General features: G+C 75.2%; 1 protein-coding gene across 1 annotated transcript in view; it reads left to right on the top strand.

Annotated features, from left to right (window-relative positions):
• Positions 1–302, top strand: part of F751_0844 (Importin-11) — a gene marked incomplete at both ends in the record, with an annotated part of 6,464 nt that overhangs the window by 5,639 nt on the left and 523 nt on the right. The gene's annotated exons all lie outside the window — the stretch shown is intronic.

Here is a 302-nt window from a genome sequence, read left to right as displayed (position 1 = left end):
CCGCCGCCCGCGCCGCGCCTTCCAGCAGCGCCGCCAGGGCCGCGCCGGCGGCCGGGTCCACCTCCTGCCCGTTTTTCCCGGAACGGACAGGCCGGCCGTCGTCCATCATGTTCCTGGCGGGGCCGGGCGGGGCGGGGGGGGGGGGGGGGGGGGGGGGGGGTGTCCAGTCCACGTGCACCCCCGGCCGAGGCTCAGCCCAGGCTCCCCGTCCTTGCTCCGCACAGCGTAGCCGACCCCCTCACCCTGCATTGCACTCTGTTCATCTTGTAAGCGCCTGGCAAACAGGTTCAACCCCCCCCCCC

This window comes from Auxenochlorella protothecoides, assembly GCF_000733215.1.
Source record: "Auxenochlorella protothecoides strain 0710 unplaced genomic scaffold scaffold117, whole genome shotgun sequence".
NCBI lineage: Eukaryota > Viridiplantae > Chlorophyta > Trebouxiophyceae > Chlorellales > Chlorellaceae > Auxenochlorella > Auxenochlorella protothecoides.
Note: the sequence above shows the minus strand (reverse complement) of the source record. Positions and strands in the feature narration are given on the sequence as shown.